The sequence below is a fragment of the Cygnus olor genome, chromosome 3 (genome assembly GCF_009769625.2).
Source record: "Cygnus olor isolate bCygOlo1 chromosome 3, bCygOlo1.pri.v2, whole genome shotgun sequence".
Classification (NCBI taxonomy): Eukaryota; Metazoa; Chordata; class Aves; order Anseriformes; family Anatidae; genus Cygnus; species Cygnus olor.
The window spans coordinates 69,281,374-69,302,199 of record NC_049171.1 but is presented as its reverse complement, the minus strand read 5'-3'; the positions used below and the strand labels follow the sequence as shown (position 1 = coordinate 69,302,199).

The 20,826-nt window shown below is 39.9% G+C and overlaps 1 protein-coding gene and 1 long non-coding RNA gene across 5 annotated transcripts in view; one reads left to right on the top strand and one right to left on the bottom strand.

The window, feature by feature from the left end:
- The window catches only part of UST (uronyl 2-sulfotransferase), a 166,497-nt gene that overhangs the window by 103,452 nt on the left and 42,219 nt on the right, over positions 1-20,826 (top strand). The gene's annotated exons all lie outside the window — the stretch shown is intronic.
- LOC121067871 lies at positions 8,083-20,340 on the bottom strand. Its single transcript, XR_005818492.1, has 2 exons — positions 20,255-20,340; positions 8,083-13,978 (listed from the first exon to the last, which is right to left on the bottom strand). It is a non-coding gene; the product is annotated as an uncharacterized LOC121067871 (long non-coding RNA).

Genomic DNA, 20,826 nt, shown 5'->3' with positions numbered 1-20,826 from the left:
GCACAGGGAGGATACAAGAAGATTTTACTTTTCTTCTTTCACTGTGCCTCAGACCAAAAGCTAGGAAAATATAAAACTGCTGGTTGTTACAGAAGGTTGTGCTCTTTGCTGAAGATCCTGAAAAGCCTTGTGCTGGTAGCAGTTAGTTACAAAATGGACTGGAGAATCTGTAAATGTCTAAGGCCAAGTAACTCCTCTGTTTTACCAGAGCCAGGTTTACATGAGGAAAGGTGTTCAACCTTTGAAACTGGGATATTCAAGGGCTAATTGCTTTTTTCTTTTAGCACTGATGTTCCTGGCTTCGCTTCTCTTGGAAAGTGTTTTGTACACCCTGGCATCATGGCTAATGACTATGAGCACTGCCCTTCCCTCTTGAAAAGCTGAGAGCATGCATTTTGTCTCAGAAACTTCAATGTGAATGTGTGGGAGCTCAACACCTCTAAAGTGGGCTCTTAAATAAGGGAAGGAAAACATTTTAAAATCAGGTTTTGTAAAGTTCTGTACCCAGTGAACTCCTGCTGTGCCATCAGGTTGTGATATCCTTAATGGAGGCATTCCCTCCCCTTAGATCTGACCCATAAGGAAAAAAAAACGGGGGGTAGGGGGCTAGATAAAAAAACTTGAAGTCTTTTTGTTTCTTGGGTGCTCTTTTTTTAACTGTGAAAATCCTAACTGCTGACATCGCAAAGACGAGAAAAAAAAAAAAAAAGACAGAAATTTCTACTGTTCACTGATCATTTGAAATCTTCTCTGAATAGAGCTTCAGGCTTTGACTCCCCTCCAGAGAAAACAACTATTCATTCAGGAGTCAGATAAATTGTTTTAAATGTTTCGGCAAATGTCTGTGTTTACCAAAATTTAATTCAAAGCCAAGATAGGAAACAAGTCCTTTATTCACAAGCCAGATACGGTGGAGGCAGCTGCTGCAATGTGAGACTTCCCATCCAGATTAGCCAGCTCCTTGCCCTGACCTGGCACTTTCTCAGCTGGAGTGAGTTACTGTCAGTCACCTAAACAGATCACTTCCAAGCTATCCCAAAATAAACGTGACAACACTTTAGTGTGGAATACTGCAGAGAGGGTGCTGGTCTGAAATCGTAGCAAACACTTCAGGTAAACTCTCAGGCATGTTCATGGGAGAGTTGCCCTATCCTATGTTCCTGTAAGATGGGATAAATTCATGATAATGAATTCAAATTCATTGTAGTGGATGTGCTTCAGATTGAACTAGAATAAATACACTTCAATAAACCAAGTAATCCCTTGTCAGTACAGCTGTGATCACTGCTTGTACCCAGCAAGAGAAGACTAGGCACCAGATGATATAGCTTAGGGCCTGAAAGTGCAGAAGGTAAGAAGCTCCCCTGACAGCGTGACTGCCGTAAATGTTTGAAAGCTTTGTATTAAAATTGTCCTTTCCAAAAAGCCTATTGATGGTTGTCTGGCACACAACTGCAGTGTGAAACATCGAAAGCAAAAGATATGCATGGCTTTCTCATCTTCCTTTAATGCATTCTAAAACTTTGATGTAGAACTGCCAAGCCTGAATAAAGGTGTGAAGCAGTGTGAGCTGTGCCCTGTTGATTGAGTTGCAGAAAATCTGGCTCTGTGTGCTTCTGATCTCTTTTAATTCTGGGGTTGTTAGTAGCATGGCTTCTAACTCAAGACCTAAATATCTTTCAGCTAATTTGCCAGGAAAGATTTTGTGTAAAGAGAGAGAGAGAGAGATTAGTAAATTAAGAACCTACATATAGGATGTTTCAGATTTTCATTATAATTAGTGGTTAAGTTTGCAGCGTATCTCTACCAGGCTCAGCATAGTCTTTCAACATCTCAGGAAAATAAATAGGAATTTCTCATCTAAAAAAATAATATTTGAACATATTCAGCTTTAAGTATGTTAAAGATTACTAATGCAAATAATTCTGTAAATTTGCATCTGTCTTTCCGTCTTTTTGTCTTTTCAGTTAAATTTGTAAAAAATGCATTAGGATCACTGCAAAGGAACAAAGTAAAATTCAAAGGATTTTAAGAAACTTTTAAGTCATTTATTATAATAATGTAGACATCTCCTCTGAAAAAAATTGTCTTTTATTACTAAATTTTTAAAGCGGCCTGTTGATTTTTAGGTTATTTCATAAATTTTAAACAAAATTCTAAAAAATGCTGAACAGTTAAACTCCATAGAACATTTTTTGTATTTCTGAATTTAAGGAATTTGCTTTTATAACTACAGTGTTTTTCATGAACACGAAAATATTAACTAAATAAGTTCAGGAATTTTGTCACTTATGTCCCCAAATTTCTATCGAGAGTGGAAAATGCTGTTTTACCAAATTGTATTGGCCACCAGGAGAGGTCATGGTGCTGAACCTGTGGCTCTCCCTTCCTTCTGCCATTCTCCTGCGTGTTTCTGTTTAAAAAGGAGTGGGAGAGTTGCCTGCCTGCAGCTTGGGCACATTTTTATATGGGATTTTTCTGCTGAGGATCTCACAAATGGCAAGATGTTAATTAAACCACAGACTTTTTGGAGGGTCTGGTGAACTTAGTATCATTTGGATTTAAAAACTGAGGCATGCAGAGGTTAAAATGATTTTTTTATGTCTATGCAATGCATACCAGGTATTAGGGATTTCTTATTCTTCTTTTTTTCTTTTTTTTAAAGTACCATTTTCAGTTACTGGGTTCATATCTTTAGTTGAGAGACCAATATTTTACACACCCTCAGTGTTTTCCCTTCTTCCCAAACATACAGTAGTCATTTTGCTCCCCGTGCCATATATCGGTGCTGAGATGACTTGAAGTGGTCATTTGCGGCCCTGCAGCATGTCCTGAGCTGCAGGGCAGCCTTGCAGCTGTACCCCTGGCCAGAGGATCACACAGTAGCATCAATCACTGCGGCTGCCGGGACAGCACCGCTGAAGCGCAGCCACCTGTCAGCTGACCCAATTAGAACAGTTTGCTGCTTCTTCCTTCTAATGAGTGCTTTTAATAGTCTCCAGCTGTTCTCTTTTGCTGTATTAACTCTTCACAGTGTTTTTTTTCTCGTGTTTTTGTAACTCTTCACCTGCTGTGTATGTTCCAAAGAACCGAGCAAACCATCCTGCCCTCAGATTCTCCCCATTTTGTATTAATAATATATTGGACCTTGAAGTTAAGGATAATTCAGACTCAGTTGGAGGAGAGACTGATTAAACACCTTATAAAGTAACATTAAAGGAAATGTTTTCATGGCTGACATTTACTTTTCAGTGACTTTAATTTACAAAGCAATATTTTTTAATGTTCCCCTGTGGATTTGCATTCCTAATGTTGCAACATTATGCAATTACATGAGAGTGAGATAATGGGTCTTACTAATCTGTTTTCATTTACTGATCTGAGTCAGTTGCATAGGGTAAATAAGCAACATATCATGGTTTAACATTGCAGCACTAAAATCTTTTATGCGATTCATAATAGATATATTAATAGCAAATATACAAAGATACAGATTTTATTAATATTGCTCTTTTATTTTAATTATGTCATTCTGTATTGCATTCCTTTTCATGGAGGCAGGATACAGGATAACCACAATATTTGCTTCAGAATTTCAAAACATGAGGTATTTTTTCATGCAATGTTCTACTGGTCAATTATATGTGACTGAAAAATTCTGGCTGTTGGAAACGTTAAGAAACTACATGAGAAATCTGAGGCCTTAACATAACAGAGTCTTAGCACCAGCAATAAACTGTACATGGTATTAAAGCATTTGTGTATATAATACTTTATGTTCTTATATTTAAGGACATAGCTTTATTAATCCCGGTTGAGAAATATGAATCTTCATTTTTATGGTGATTTTGCCAAGTTCGCTAATAACATTTTTATGAGTATAAAGAATACAAGGTAGGACTTGATGGTCTCTTTTTTTGGGTTGGTTGGTTGGTTCTAAATGCATTATGGTAGCATGGGGAACTAGTTTTCTGCAGCTTCGCTGTAGGAAGCTAGTATTTGTAGGGTAGAAAATCCCAAATGCCGAACAGAGCGTCTAATACATTGATGCTGGCCTTTTTAGGCCAAATAAACTGGATAAGGGAAGAGGTGATGTCCATGTTATTATTTTCAGAATGTTTTGGAGATTTAAAAGAAGAACAAAAAAGAGCATTCTTGTGTAGCCCAGGGATAAAAGCCAGCCTCGCCTTCGGCGCAGGCGGGAGGGCAGTTGGAGGGGTGTGCAGGCCTCATTTCACAGAGGAAACGATGTGGTCTCAGCGGACACTTACCAGTCAGTAGGGCCTGGGGTGTGGGGTGGATGGCTCTGCAATAGCATCAGCTCAGTTCTGTTGAAAAAAAAAAAAAAAAAAAAGAAAAAAAAAGCCACAGAGAACAAAACAGAGAGTGTCATTGTGTTTAAATCTGTAGTGTAGCTGCATTTAACCTCCTTGAACATTTGTGACCTCCTGTTTCCAAAATGGGTTTGGAAGAACTGGAAAATATCCAGAGCTGGGTAGGAGTAATGATGAAAGTATGGAATAATTTCCGTGCAAGGAATGACTAAGTAGATTAGCACGCTTCAAATGAGGAGGAAATAAAGAGGGGAGAAGATATAACAAGACAAATTTGCAGGAGGCATGGGAAAGTTGCATAAAGAATGAATATCTGGGTAAGATCTCTTCTTCAGGAAATCTCTGACTGGTGCACAGCTCGAGCCTGGGGTGTAGAAGAAGGGTCTTGTTCTTTCAGTCCTGGCAAGGTGCATGCTAAGGGGCTCTGGTCAGGGTCCTGGCACAGGTGGGGCAGCCTGCAGATCTGAGACAGGATGGCCATCGTATGCTGGAGCTGGTTTGTAATGGGAAGACACTGGGGGGACCCTGGGAGGCAGTGGAGGCACCGTGTTTGGGACCTGGGAGAAGGAGAAGATTGGTTTGGAGCTCTTGGTGTAAGGCCAACAAGGTGTCTGCAGTGGTGCAAGTAGAATCAAGTATACAGGTGGCATTTTATTATTATTTGGTTTGCATATATGTATTTCATGTGTTAGCTAAGAGTTGACTTAACTCTTAGCTTTATTAAGCATTATTATGTCAGTCTATCTTTCCAATAACCTTAAGCTCTCATTCCCTATCCCAGGAAAAAGTGCTGGGAGTGTGCAATTCGCTTCCTCCTGTGCATACAGTAGAAGTTTCTCATAGCCTATACAGAGTTTCTAAAATTAGTGACTGATCCAAGTCAGTCAAAATCAAACTTTGTATCAAGCATATCTGCAGATGAGTTCAACTGTTTGGTGATTGCACTTAGTTTTCCTTATAGACATTTCTAGTTAAACGTGTTGTGTCACGACTTTAAAGCAATTGCATGTTTTTGGGTTTATGCCACAGTGGTTAAGGTTCTGCTGTCTTAGAGCTCTGCTGATTGAACTAGGTTTTATAGTTTCCAAACTGGCCTGAAGCTCTTAATTGTTAACAATGTATTGATTATTCTCAAACCTATCTGAAAAAGATAAGAGACAAATATATTTACATTGTGAAATATACTCACAACTTTGCATTGTGCCCTGTTACTAGTATGTGTGCCAAAACAGAAGATGTGAAAATAATTAATGTAGTGCTTTTAAACGTTTTTTTTTTTTTTTTTTTTTTAAATACATGCTTTCCAAAATGTAGAAATCTATTGTTTTTGGTGTGCAGTTTTTTCAGTAAGGATGAGTTTTAGGTGTTTCGATAATTTTTGTAACTCCTGATTGATTGTTCACATTTTCAGTTCTCCTCATGTATTTCATGTATTCTTGATTGCTGTCAATATGAAAACAACAGGAGGGCACAATTAAGGAGACAACAATTAAGTGGTTCCCAATAAACGGTTACATACAACAATTAGCTGGCAAGTAACTGTTGCATTTGAATGGAAACAAAGCTTAAGAGAATCTCCTTGTGTGATGTGCATGTCCTGTTAAATGCACAGTCCAACATTTTGTGCTAAGCTAGAGTTCTGTGCTGTAATAGTCATCCAGTAAAACCAATTATTGCTTGATACGTTCTTAGAATGGCAGGTTTTTTATCAAGAAAAGAATAACTCCAACTTCCTTTTCTGTTAGCATAAATTTTGAAACTAATGTCTTTAAAGTTACATTTTATACATTAGCTAAATAACATAGATTTTGCATTAAACAACAAATATTTTTTTTTTAATACCATATAATCATATATGTATATTCAACAGTAGAAGCTTGATTTTTTTTTAATGCTTGGTATTGTATTAATGCTTAATTAAAAAAGGTTTGAAGTCTTGTCTAATGAAGTCATAGTAGCCTTCACTAGAAAACCCTACTAAATACCTTCCTAGGTATACCTTCCTTACTAGGAGTAGATCTGTTTGTTTTTCCTGGTTGCTTTATGCTCTAACTGCATTAAATCAAAAATGTTTTATTGACAGGGAGATTGGGAGGGAAACTGCAGGACCTTTTAGTCCTCTTTATAGATGGCCGAGAGGGAGGCACCCCTCCTCTTACAGTCAATATATTGAACATGTTCAGCTTATGGTGTGAGAATGTAATTTCAAGCAGTCGGGTATACACTTCATTCTGTAGGTGTCAAAAAAAAAAATGCAGGAACTGACAACCTGTCAGAAAAAAAATGAATTTATTAGACTGTTTTATTTCTTGTCTGTCACTCTCCTTCCTCTTTCCTTTTTGTGGTTAATACATAAGTTTTCTGGCTGTCAGCACTGCCAGCAAAGTGAAATAAACTGAAATCCTGATCTCTGAAACATCTTTGCTAAAGCTTCCAGAAGGTGGAATCGCAGTGAGAGTTCAGTATCCTGGGGTTAGCAGAATAACCTGCCTATGGCACGCTGATAGCATGGTAAAATATAGCAGTCTTTTCCTAAAAATATTTAAGACTATACTGTGCTCTAGATTTCTGGCACATTCACAGCTGAGACATTTAAGGTATTGTGCAGTGTTAAACTTAGTGTGTACAGTTATACTGATGCCATGAATGTATTCTGTTATCTCTTTCTCTCCTTATTGTTAGTTTAAACTGTGTATCGTCAGCAAAGCGTTTTCTGGGCATGTATTTTTTGGTGGTGGTGTGGACTCTTCTACTGAATGCAGAAAAACTGGATAAATTCTGTATTTCTAAGGCTGAAGTGGTTTATGCTGAAACCATGTGCAAGCCAACCAAGATGCAGCATGTAGCAGAAAAAAAAAGGGACCTTCAGTGCCCAGGCATACTCAAGACTTAGCTTATCCTATTTCTTGTAGATTTCCTCCCTTCTGAAGTCTTGTACCTACCCTTAGTGCCAGCTAGCATGGACCCAGGGGCCTGCATGAGCACACCATGCCCCATACTGGTCATCACCAGGCTCACATGCTGGAGCCAGGGTGCACGCAGGGTGCCCAAATGTCCCTGGGGACACAGCTGAGGTGCACGTCCACGCTGGGACAGAGGGAGGCACTTCCAGAGGTTTCCTTCAGATGCTAAAACTAGTATATGGTTTTCTGCCCAGGCTAAATAAAACTAGTGGTGCCTGTGACTAGTAGCTCTTCTGTTGTGGCAACTTCTATCCCAATGCCATCTATTTGGACAATATGAGACCGTGGATTTTTGGCTTTTCTATAAAGCCAAAAGCAGCGTGCTCACAATGCTAAAAGAATAAGGTGTCTTATTTACAAATAAATTTGACTGTAATCATTGGCTGACTAAACACACAAGTATAGGAAAGAACCCTCTGAATGACACAGTGAAAATGAAGCACAAAATGCAAATTTTGTTTGTCTCCTCACAGAATGAACAGATCAGAACTGGGGAGTAGTCTTCCCAACAACCAGATGTTGTCTGTCTAGTCTTGCTTTGTTTGCTTCAATATGCTCCTTAGAGGTAGAAATATGCATTTGTGTTTCTACAAAACAACTTCTAACTAGATACCAAACACCACAGATTTTTGTTGGCAACTGGATTTGGATGTTCTTTCCAGCGCTTGGTGCCACCTGGCAAGTGGCTGGTTTGCTTTCTCACAGGAGTGTCTTCAGGTGTCAGATATTCCAGATATTCAGATTTTCCATCTTGACATAAAGGGTATTAGAGTGGATGTTTTTCCTTTTTTTTCTGTAAGACTTAAAGTTTTATTATGAGGTTATCGGCATGCTAATAGCTTCAGTTAAATGAACTTAAATGAACTTTTTAACGTGGGGGCCCTGGGCTGGTATTTAGTGTCCTCCCTTCTCATATTTTCCCAGAGGGATATGAAAGGATCAGGGACAATGAGTCAGAAGATCGGCTTCTTTGCCAGCCCGATAAGCAACTGCAATCAAAAGAGCATTGGCAAGTGCTTATTGCAGTTGCTTTGGGAAGAATAATGGTTTCTGTGCCCTGAGATGAGGACTGATTCGAACCACATGCTCTAAGGTATCTTGGCATCTTAATGAAATGAAAGCCCAATAGAAATAAACCCAGGCATCTGAGTGGTCACTGATGGTCACTGGGGTACTTTAGAAAACTCTGCACGCCGTGTTTCCTTCGGCCTTTTTGTGATGGATTTTACTTGAATTAAAAAGTAAAAAAACAAAACAAAAAACTAAAGCAACTTTTAATAGCATGGCAAGGTGGTGTTGCCAGGAGAAAACTAGAGGGAACAGACTGGGACAAGCTGCAAACCTGTATTTGTTGACATTGAGTGGGGTTTGGGGCACTTGGCCATTGTTTCCTTAAAGTCAGTCAACTAAAGAAAGGGATTGCTGCCAGGAACTCATTTTCTTGTCTTTCTTTATAATTCCCTGCTTTTTTAAAGAAAGAAATGGGAGGAAACATGAGACAGACGTCAACTGTTTCAGATGCTTTATTTTTTTCTTAGGATGACTAACGTTAAATAACCTTACTCAAAAAGCACAGCCACTCGCAGACCTGTTGGCTGATGATGCTGGTTACAGTTTGATGGTTATGAACTAACACGGGAGGCAGTGGGGGCCTGTCTGGAACGAAAAGGTAAATCCTTCATTCAAAAGCAGCTGTAAACCATACATATCAGTTGAGAAATATGTTGTCCATGAACTGTTTTAAGGTAGGGAAAATTTCCTATCAAGTAAAAGCAGTGTTCGTTTTTTCCTATTTTTTATTCTAAGCGTTCTCTTCTTGTTTCTCGTTGACTAGTATTTTCAAAGATCCTATATCCCTTGCAACTATAGCTGCTATACCTAGACAAGAAAAGAAAAAGAACAACAACAAGAGTGTTTAGCTGATTATTAGGGACTCTGGTAAAGGGACTGCCATTTTTTCAGCAAAGCTGCCTATTGCTCAGCGAATTATTGAAACACAGTCTAGTCAGGTTACCTTGAACTCAACTTTTTCCTATGAGCTCTGGTCCAAGCAAAGCCAGCTACTATTCATAACTAAGCTTGTCAAGAGTAATTTCCTTTTTCTTGGGGAAAAATCCACTAACTGGTGGCAAATAGGAAACTTTCCATGGTGAATGTGGGTTGCTAAATGAGATTTTTTAGAAATTAATTTTCTGTTCTCTTTAAAAGGGGAGAAAAAATAAAACAAAACTATGCATCAATGGTTGGAGGAGAAAAGAAAAATCAAAATTCTTCAGAAAGTAATCCAAAGAGATGATGTCTTCGATTTTAAAAAAAATATAAATAAATAATCTTTTTTTTTCTCTCTTCCTCCTAGTAGAGTTATTAACTTACATGATTTATAATTGATCTTGTTACTTGTACTTTTTGAAGTAGCATCTGGAATGAGATGAGAGATTCTGGATTTGCATGTAGGGAGGAAAGCATTTTTCTGTTTTTCAAGGCTCTAGAAAAGAATTTCAGCAGATGACTCAAGGCTCAAAACTAAAAAAAAGAGGCAAATAGGAACATTTTTATGTTTCTAAATCTTGTTATTTTAGGAGTTTAAAATACTTGCAGTTGTCCATACAGTGATTGTCATGTCAAACTGACAGATAAAATCAACGTTTGTTCCGTTTTGTTTCTGCTATTCAGAATGGCACTGCTAGAAATAATGCAAAGTATTAGTAATCATCCAGGAAAAAAAAAAAAAAAAGCTTTAGAGCTGTTCAGCAGCGGGAAGATTATAAATAGGAAAATTAGATGGGGTCAGCAGAGTAGACACCATCCCCAGGCACAGCAGCAGGGAAGCCACGTGCAGAAGAAGCGTTTTTTTTCTTCTCTGCCTTTTCGTATCTAAGCCCTGAGAGGTGAAGGAAAAGATTCAAGGTCAGCAGACACAGCAGAAATCTTATAAGAAAACAGAATTAGGGCACAAGTCACACTTCTGGCTCTTTTCTCACCATTCAAAGGCTTGTGGTAAAGTGCCACCACAAGTGAAGTAGGTTGAGAGGATATAGAAGACATTTAGACCTTGTTGCTATAAGGAAACCTGTTGTTTTTTTCCTAAAGGTCAATACTGTGCTTTTAAAAACTATCATCTAACTTTAAAAAAAAAAAAAAAAAAAAAAGTAGCTAAACAAAGGAATTTATTACCTGTACTGTATGATGATGATCATACCTTTTCTCATTTTTAACGAGAGGACAACAGTGTCCTTTTTATTTGTTCTTTTATTTTTTTAAGGAAAAAAAAAGGTGTTTTTTTTAAGTGTCTTTTTTAAGTGACAATTAATTCAGGTACACATTGTAGGCTGTTGGCTACAGTCCCTTTCCCTGAAACATCATTGAAAGAGAATTGGAAAGTGAATGGCTGGAATTCACTAGAGAGCTAAACTAAGCTATGGCTGAGCTGTATGTTGAAAAGAAAATTTTAAGCTACTCAGTGTTTCTTTTCTTTAATGAGAATTTTACTTCATCTTCTCATGAGAGAAGCTTAGCAATATAAATAAATACTACAGGCTTCAGGAAAGCAGCTTTGCTTTTGTTTGTGTGTGTGGCATATTTTCCCTTCTCTGTATACATACTCTTACTTTGAAGATTTATATTGAATAAAGTAAGCCCTTTTCTCCCTAATTTTTGTCATATGAACTTCCATTACAGCATGTGCAAATATAATGGTCTCTTGTTTGTTCTGTCTCTGTCTTGATAGAATGAATAAGACAGCATTCATGTTTAATGCCTATTGCCAAGGAAATTAATTTCCCTTTGGCTCATGGATCATTTCTCTCTGATAACATCTTCAGTGTTCGGAACTCTGATACTTGTTTTAACCAGCCTTTTTTTTAAAAAAAAAAAAAAAAAAAAACACTTTCATATTGTTAAAACTATTTATTAGTGGAGATTTACTGAAACAGTGTAATGTTATTGTCAAGATGTTACGGAGTTCATAGAACTTAAATGTATTTCTGTTAGTATAGGTGTTTTGAGGTTTTTGCTAAAATCTGGTAAGCATAATTTGTGAGTATGAGGTCAGGGTTTAAAGGAATTGACCTAGGAAAGAAGACGTGAGAAAAATGCGAAACTACAGAAGTGTCATGTTATTAAAATAGGCTTCCCTGTATTATAGCAACTAAGCAATATTCTGAAAACTTTAAATCCCATGTTATCTGTGCAAACAACATAGTGTTGTAAGTAAACATATGTGAACTTCATGCCTTAAGTCCTCGTTGGGAGCTGAACATGAGATGAGATGTCCTGGGCAAGACAGGAGCACCATCCAGCCCGGCTGGGGAAGGGCTGAAGGGCTGCTTCCCCTCCAGCATCCTCCCAGCTCCTGACATTCTTCAGCTTACAGATTTCCTCAGCCAGACGTTGTTTTCATATCTGTGTTTAATAACCCTCTATAGACCATTCTTCCTTGAATTTCTCTAATTTTTAGATTTAAAAACCCAATTGCACTTTTGTCATCCAGCGTATGCATTTACTGGCCCTGAATTTCTTCCAGCATTTCATCACCTAATCATTTAGCATTATAGGGTTCTTCTATAACTCCCTGAGCTTAGATTTCTCATCCACTGTCACTAATATTCCCTGAAAAGCATTATTTCACTGTTAAGCCTTCTCAGTTATGCACAAGCGATGTCTCAGAACAGATGCTGTGCATCCCTACTCAGTGTCTCATTTCACTAAGAAAACTAGCCGTTTTATTTTCTGCCGTTGGTTTCATATCCTTTATCAGCCCTTCCTCTATTTTTTTTCCTTGGGAATTTACGTACATAAGACTGTCTTTATCATATCTTTAGGGACTGAATCACAGAACTGTCAGAAATTGGAGAGGCACAGCCTTCTCTGCTAAAATATGTCGATTCTTCCTCTTGCTAGTTGTGTTCTTCGTTACAGTGTCCTCTAATACTAGCTGGTTCTGGCAATCTTTTCTTCTGTTCATTTTATCCATTTTTCCTAAAACATCTTTGACTGTCACTTCATTTTGAAACTTTTCTTCTGATTAATTCCCCCCCTAGAGGGCCCTTTTCTGTATGTGAAAGCATCCCACCTCTCCTATGGGATAAGAGATATTTTTTTTCTGATATGATTTTTCATTCCAAACAATCTTTAATGCATATTATTGCTCAGTTCTGAGCAGGACTTGCTCTCAACTCAGTACGCGCTGAGTCTTAGTGTTGTAGTGTACTTGACTGGTCAGCAAGGCTTTTAACATAAATAGAGTGGTATAGTAGAGAGGTGATGATCTGCAGTGTTGTACAATGATTTCTTCTGTATCTTATCCAATTTGGTTTTTAAAAAATGTGTAGCACAAATCCGGGATCCAGCATTTCAAGTACAACAGAAGATGCTGGGCTCCAGGAGCCAGAGTTATGAAATGATTCCTTCATTCTCTCCATAGCACTCTCTTCTTCAGAAGAGAATTTACAGAAGACATCAGCAAGGTATTTTCTGCTTTATTTGGAGCTGGAAAAGCCTAAGTTAAATGTGCTCTGTTTTCAGACTTCTAAGAAATTGAAGAGAGTCCAGAAGATGTTCTGAAAAAGGAAATACTGCAGGGAAATGCAAATCTTCTGAGGAGTGAAAATGTGTTGTATAGCAGTTGGCCTCCAGTTATTCCACGTGTTCATCACAATTTAAGACAAAAAGGAGTTTCCTTAAATTATGTAAAGGTGTATTCATATCAGGTACTAGTAAATATTTTTTGACTATTAGAGAGAGAGAGGATATGGACATTTTTATGTACACATTGGAGAAATGACAGCCTTACTTTAGAAAAACATAGTTCTCCCTTAGCGAAGGATGGACTAAAAGGCTTCTCAAAGCCCTGGGTTGTCTGTAGCAGCCTTCCCCCCAAGCACAGGTAGCAGCCAGAGCTGTGCTGCATCCCACTGTCCCAGCACAGACCATGTCCCTACCTGTGCCACCACCCTTGCCATGGTAAGCCTCACCTGCCATCTGTGTCTGCTTCAACCCCACTGACTTCAGCATCTGAGTCCAGGCTGAGTCCATCATCTGTAGCTAGCTAACTTTATCCATGCTCCACAATTACCTTTTGTGAGCTGCATTTGTCTGTTGACTCGCTGCTTTTCTCACGAGCATCTCTTGGCCAGCATCCAGCCACTGCATTCAGAAGGGCTGAGAAATCAGCGAGATAGAGAGTATTTCCTGTTCAGGGCTTGCAGGATTGAATATGTGCCATCCTTAATTGGCTTTATTAGGGGTTATCATCTGAGGAAACTAATTTTCCAGATTCTTCTATGAAGAAGTGTTGGTATACAGAAGTGACAGATGTACTGTCTCGGTGCTGCCAGTTGCCACTGCAATTCATTCTTTATCACAGCATAATGCTCCTGCATAACAGGATGATTACTTAATGCTCATACACTTCTTCCAGCTGGCAGGTACTCTTTCTGGCATAATTTCTTTCTATTTTTTTAATATATTTCCTGTACTAAGATGGTTTGAGGTGAAAAATACAAAAGCAATGGAAAAGGAAGATGTCAGAAGATATCTACTTACAACTGTTACAGAATCACAGAATGGTTTGGGTTGGAAGGGATCTTAAAGATCATCCAGTTCCAACCCCCCTGCCATGGGCAGGGACGCCACCCACTAGACCAGGTTGCCCAAAGCCCCATCCAGCCTGGCCTTGAACACCTCCAGGGATGGGGCATCCACAGCTTCTCTGGGCAGCCTGTGCCAGTGCCTCACCACCCTCTGAGTGAAGAATTTCTTCCTAATATGTCATCTAAATCTACCCACTTTTAATTTAAGGCTTTTAAGGCTGCAATGAGGTCTGCCCAGAGCCTTCTCTTCTTAGGCTGAACATCCCCAGCTCTCTCAGCCTTTCTTCGTAGGAGAGGTGCTACAGCACTAAGGAATGATTTGGTTCTAATTAGTAAATCTGATAGTCTACAAATTAATAATATTTCTGATAACAGAGGAGTGATGAAATAGAAAACTGGGATCTGCAAATGCATTTGGTGTCTGTCAAATACATGTTGGCGTTGTGGGCAGAGTTGTTCACCTCTGCTATGTTAATGCCAGCAAAAGTTTGTACATGAATGAATAATTTATGCCTGTGCTAAATGAACATGTAGACAGTTAGCAGAAGACACTGTTTTGTTAGGTGCTGCTTCGCTCGTTGGGATGCCAGGAAGAAGAGCTGAATACATTGTTGGCAGAAAAGCCAGGCAAACTAGCTGAGCGAAAAAAGTGGGAATTCAACTTGGCGGCATATTTGCTTATGTGGTCTGGGGGAAAAATGAAAAACACACATTTTGCCAGAAAAAAATGGAAAGTCAATTCAAAGAAAACACAGAATTATCCTAAAAAAAAAAAAAAAAAGGAAATCTATGCTGATGTAAAGACAGCATGGTTTGAATCTAAGCAAACCATAGGCTAGCCTAGGCTAGCTTTGAAAAGTCAAGTTTTCTCATTTGAATAAAATTAAAAGAAGGCTTAAGTGAACCAGTCTTTGTATGGTAACAGTTGAAAATATTTTTGTCTCTTTCTCCAGATTTTCATAATAGAATTTTCTCTTGAATAGTTGTGCTCTTATAATACAGGCTTTTTTAATTAAAGAAAAATTATCTCATGCTATGAAACAAAGTGAAGTTTCATTAAGTTTTGAGTATAAATATCTAGCCTACCAATGCAGTTTTTCATGAAAAGTGTCAAACTTTGTATGTATTCCTTATTACGCTACCTGTCCAGATATTTAGTCATCCACAGTAGCCAAGGTTTCTGTGAGCTCTGCATCCCCTCTCTCAAATACAGCATTAGTCTGCTACCCTGGGCAGCATGAGATAGAAATATTCACTAGTAAGTCTGCCCTGGTAAGCATGGGTAAAGGAGGCTTAGCAGAAGGCAGTGGGGAGTTATGGAACCAGCGGGGTGGGGTGGTGGTACGCTTTGCCCACCCCAAAGAAGTGGGGAGGTGACCGTACCCCCAGGAGCCAAGCAGAATTATTAGCAAGCTGTGGGGACTGAGGACTGAGTGAAAGGCTGCTGGGATGAGCGGCTGTACAGTCACCGATATCCATGGCACCTCGACTAAAGCTATTTCTGTCTGTGGGCATGGCAGTACTGCGCATCGGTTACAGCAGGCATTGCGTGCAGTTGGATGCTGTTTTGGGTACAGAGGTAAGTTCAGTTTTATCTAACCTTGCTAATTGGTGAAAGCTCATTCCCTGGAGGTGAAACTGAAAGAGAAAACAATATTCCCAGGCTTGCCAAGATTTTATCACGTGTACCACAAGTACTTCTAAGGTTTGTTTTTTCAAGTCAACTCAGAGCACTTGCAGCCAGCCCCCTCCACCCTTTCTCAGGATGGCCGGTGGCCTTGCCCCTGCCTGGGGGAAGGAGAGCTGTCTGGCCTGTCTTCTCCTGACATTGGGTCCCTGAGCTGGAGGATCAGAAAGGGGAAGTGGTACGGTCCTGCTCGTGGTAGCAAATGCCACGCTAAAGAACAGAACAGAAATACTAATTTTCCCATAATTTTATTCATATTAAACATTGGAAAACATTTTTCAAGTTTCTCAAGTGCATTTTTCTTTAAAGAAAGATTTTTCAAAGCAGAGACCTTTATGTTCCCCACTTTACCGTTTTATGTTCCCTGCTTTATCTGCAACATGTTTTAAGGTATACGTTGTTGACTTTCCTCAAGTGACTTGCCATCTTGGTGTGACTTGCTACCCAGATCGGTACTGCCAGAGAAGGAACTTGCTCTCAGGGGGGACAAGATGCCTGTGGAGCCTTTTGGCAGCCTGACGAGGCAGAAAGGCAGATGTGGAGAATAGCTAATGTGCAGGCATTTGAACGTTGCCTCTGCTTGTGGGTATCTGTTGTTTCCCTAGAACAATTGTGTACGTGGCAACTTTACATAAGATTCCTCTCAAAAATAGCCCTGTGAATACTCCCGAAAACATAGGAGGGTCCAGTCCTCCAAGTTGTCCTCATTGTTTCCCATGGGCTCCCGGGGGACCTTGTGCAAGACGCAGGGTTGGCATCGGTGGTCCGTGAGTGCTGACAGTGTTACACCACCACCTCTTGGTCTCCACATTTCTGGTCTTGTGAGCGAAAGGCAGCCATCCAGAGGACAGAGGTGGGTAGGTAAGCAGTCCCACCCATCAAAACGAGTAGTTAACTAACGCTTTGCGGGCAGAAGTGGGGTTGTAGGAAGCGTTTGAAGAATTGGAAAAGACGGGAAGGATTTTTCACTTTCTATTTCCTGGAAATGAAAAATCATTTGGAGAAAATATATATATATATATATATATATATATATTCAGTAAACCTTTTGTAAGAGCACATCGCTTTATTTTACAGGGTAATTTCTGTTTTGTACTAACCTTTACATCAGATAGCTGGAGGACAGCAGCTTGAATCAAAGGAGCTGGCTCTGCGGGGTGCTTTTGCTCTTCCAAGACACTGTTGCTAAGAGTCCCTGAAACTTTCTAAAGGATATTCCTTTGATCTCTTGTGTATGCTGTTGTATTGTCTCCTTCACCAGCAGAGCACTGTGCCTTACAGCAGTGTGGGTGATGAGAGGGCTGACTTTTCTGTTTTTCTCTTTTCTTCTCATCATTTTCTAGTTGCTTTTGCTGCTGCTTTTTATCAAATACTTGATTTAGCTTAAGGTGAAGAGCAATTTCTGGAAGAAATGATAATGAGGCTTTCCTGGGAATTTAGTAGATCAAGGTGGTGTTTTTTTTTGGTTTTTTTTTGTTTTTTTTTTTTTAAAAAAAACATATTTCAGCTGCTGACAAACATGTGGAAGAAGGGAAGTTGAACACCTGCAGAAATGTGAAGTGTCTGTGCAGCCCTTTAAGAGCTGTGCAAAAGCTTTCAGAACTGTATCTCTTCAAAAACAGACATGCAAAGTGAGAAAGTTGAAAGAAATATTTTTGGTGACTAAAACCAGCTTAAAACTTAGCTCAGCTTTCAACGTAGTGGTGGTCAGAGGTAAAGCAGTATTGCCGCTTGGCTGTTAAGCAGGAAAGGCATGGTAGTGCCAGCTGAAAGAGGTCCCTGGGGAGTGAGGAGTTTCACAGTGCCACAGAAGAAAATGCTCAAAGCGACGCTGGTCCTGGCAGCTGCTAGGTGCATGTGTGAGCACGGATGGGTATCTGCATGGCAGCAGCATTTGGACACAGCGGGCAGCCAGTGCTGGGGTGAAATGACCACACGCTGTGGTGACAGTTTCCTAGCCATTGCAATGACCACATTAACAAAATAACTGAAAATTAAAGAGTGTAGCTGAAGACATTTGGTGCGGCCTGCATCACCTGGGGAGGGATGTAGAAGACCCCTGGTAGAAGAAAGGATCACACAGTGGCTGAGGTTGGATGGGACCATCTGGTCCAACCCCCTGCCGAGCAGGGTCACCTAGCACATGCTGCACAGGATGGCATCCAGGTGGGTTTTGAATATCTCCAGAGCAGGAGACTCCACAGCCTCCCCAGGCAACCTATGCCACTGCTCTGCCACCCTCCCAGTAAAGAAGTGCCCTCTCATATTCGGATGGAGAGACCAGGCAATGGAGGAAGAGGAAAGGGTTTCTGTTCCCTTTTTGAGTTGGTGGAGCCTACATGAGAGTGAAGGGGCAATCACAGCTGGTGCAGAGGTGCCAGCTGGGGACAGAAACCTGCATTTTGGTTAGCTAGATCAGCTCTGCCATCTCGTGGAGCTTCTCCCTGAAGTACCCGTGGCTCGCTCTGCAGTCTGCCGTTGGTGTTCAGATAGCTTTGACCAGCGTGCTGTAGTCTCTAGAGGACAATCATCTGTTTGGGAAATCTCCCATGCAGTTTGGCTCAATCTCCCCTGCCTGGCAGCAGTTCTTGGAGGGGCTCGATACCAGAACAGCACGGGCTGGGAAGCACTTGGCTTCAGCTGTGCTGGCAGCGCTGGTCTGGGAAGCGATGCCCAGCGCCTGCACACCTCACAGCCATCTCCTGCCAAAGTGGTTAGGCTCGATGCTCCACTAAGCACCAAATTCCTCCAGAATCTGAATAAAGCAGGCCTCCTTGCTGCAGCGTGGCTCTAATTATCCAAATATTTGATTGCGATTGAATAAAAACCATAAATATTAACTGATGATGTAAAAATGTTTTTAACTAGGGTTAAAAACATTTATGGCATTGTAGTTTATTTCTGTAAAAATACATAAATAACTTGTGCTGCTAAATAACATTCAGTAAGACGTTACCTTTGTATTTGAAAACCTTAACTCCAACTATATCTTGATTTTTCAGTTTCTCTGGAGCAAGGTATGTCTTTCCACAGCCTTACAAAGTAGAAAACCATGCATTTCCTTCTTTCCTTTCATATTTGCACTTGCAAGGCAGTTTCTGAACTGTGTTGTTTACATTTTCTTCCCCATTGCTCTGTGGTACCCGCAGCTCCCTAGCCAGGGGTCAGAGGAAGAGGCAGATTATTTTATTTTTTTATTTGCATGTGGTTGTATTTAGTTTGTATGATGCAACGTTGTCCTAAGGATGTAATGGTCAGCTTGACCTCCTTACAAACACTGAGCAAGTATGTGAGAAAACATTTAAAAAGCCGTGAGAGGATTCTGGGGTCTCTCAGCAGAGAAGAAAAATTTTTCTTGGCCGCCCATGGTGAGGACTAGACTGGGCCATTGACTGCCACGGAGTATTAAGAGCAGCCTTGTAAGCAGGAGAGGTCACCATAGACTGGGCTCACTCACTGGTTTTCCACATCAGGTTATTTCATTTCCTTTCATGGGTATATTTCTCCTTGAAAGGTATTTATTTAGTTCCCTGCTTCCTCTGTAGCCCTCATGACACACCTTCACTTCACATCTGCTGCCTTCTGACATGAATAAGGGCCATGCACCGTGACGCAGCTGTAAGCAGGGTCTCCTGGCTCTATCACAGAAGCCACAATATCCAACCAGGGCAGGACATGGAACGACTGTCTTATTTTGCATGGTGATTGTGAGAAAAGGAAAGGCCATTTTTGGCTTCCCACAGGTTAATGGATAATTAATGGAAAAATATTTGCAATGCATCTGTGTATTTGAGTTATGAGTCTTTATTTTAAGTTGTTAGTGGTATCGAAGATTGCCATGCATCCATGGCAGAATCTGGTATTTCTATAACTTTTGACTGAGACACTGAGGATCAACGAATATAGAATGTTTTGAAGCTCAGGTTTTCTTTTAACTTAGGTGTTCCATCTTCTGGCCAAAAAAATGATTTTTTTTTCCACCGGTACTGTTAGGATTTTACACTGGGGGGAAAAAAAAGTCTCAAATCTAAGAGTGGGTCTTTTGGTATATATTTTTATAATATTTGCAATGAATTAAAGACATTAACTTAAGTAAATTGTTTTATGTTTTACAGGAAGTGCTTTAAAGTTGGATCTTTTTATGACAGCACTAAAATTCCAGAAGAAATTTTGTATCCATAAATTTTTTTTAGCACATGCAGGCTTCCTCTTATAGCATATATGAACATGCTAGAGCAAATAAAACAGCTCTATTATTAACTTAAAAAAATTAATAGCACATCTTTGATACACCTCTGATAGATCAGTAGTCTGACTTGTTCACAGATTAGTGTATTAGGGAACATCATTATTTTTATATGAAAGACAGTTTTACAAAAGGAAATAGACATTACTGTTACCAAAATGCCATTCCGGCCAGAATTGTAACAATAATAGAAAAACTCTTTTTAAAAGAAATCATTTGTTGTTACTGACAGCCCCAGGGCCACAGTGGGGAGGGGACCATTGCTGGTTCCCGGGCAGCCCTCTGCCTCCCTGCAGAGAGAAGCCGAGCAGGACACAAACAGTGTAGATCGCATCCAAGAGCTGAGGAATAAAGAAGGATCCCTCTTTCTTTATTGTGGAGAGGTCTGATCAAAGTAGGTTGTCCAAAGCCCTGTCCAATTTGGCCTTGAACACCTCCAGGGATGGGACATCCACAGCTTCTCTGGGCAGCCTGTGCCAGTGCCTCACCACCCTCCCAGTGAAGAATTTCTTCTTTATATCCAATCTAAATCCACCTTTTTCCAGCTGAAAACTGTTGCCACTTGACCCGTCACTACAGGCTGCAGTAAAAAGTCTTTCTCCATCTTTCTTATAAGCCTCCTTTATATATTGAAAGGTGGCAATAAGGTCTTTGAGAAAAAAAAAGAAAAAAAAAAGAAAAAAAAACCTATTGGGATCATAGGAAGAGCAAATTAGCAAATTACCCGTGCCACCCTACTGTGCTACCAGTAGATTTCTCAGTGATGTTCATAGCAGTGAGAGCAAAGGGTGTTTATTAGGTTAAGCTCAGAGCCTTGAATTTCAAAATTTATGTCTTGAACATAAATCTTGCAGTATGTATCTTCTCAGTATGCCTGAATACATTGTGGGGAGCAGGGGAAATGGGCTGTTTGTATCCCAACTCGCAATTTTTATGCTGTTTTCTTTGATAGTTCCTCACCATGTAATTTATTTTGCAGTCCAGTGTCTCCTGACTCATTAATAAA